This window comes from Etheostoma cragini, chromosome 16 (genome assembly GCF_013103735.1).
Source record: "Etheostoma cragini isolate CJK2018 chromosome 16, CSU_Ecrag_1.0, whole genome shotgun sequence".
Lineage (NCBI taxonomy): Eukaryota > Metazoa > Chordata > Actinopteri > Perciformes > Percidae > Etheostoma > Etheostoma cragini.
Genome location: NC_048422.1, coordinates 19,764,139 through 19,764,547, shown reverse-complemented (window position 1 = coordinate 19,764,547; position 409 = coordinate 19,764,139).

Here is a 409-nt window from a genome sequence, read left to right as displayed (position 1 = left end):
CTATGACTTTTTTCTACATACTGTACTGTGACTTTTTTAATTTTTTGTTGACATACTACACTATGACTTTTGTTCGACATACTTTACTATGACTTTTTTACTTTTTTCGACATGCTATACTATGACTTTTTCCGACATACTATGCTATGACTTTTTTACTTTTTGTTGACATACTACACTATGACTTTTTTCTACATACTTTACTTTGAATTTTTCAACATACTATACTATGACTTTCTTACTTTTTGACATAATATACTACGACTTTTTTACTTTTTCGACATACTATACTATGACTTTTTTACTTTTTTCGACATACTATACTATGACTTTTTTTGACATACTGTACTGTGACTTTTTTACTTTTTTGACATACTATACTATGACTTTTTTTACTATTTTGGACATA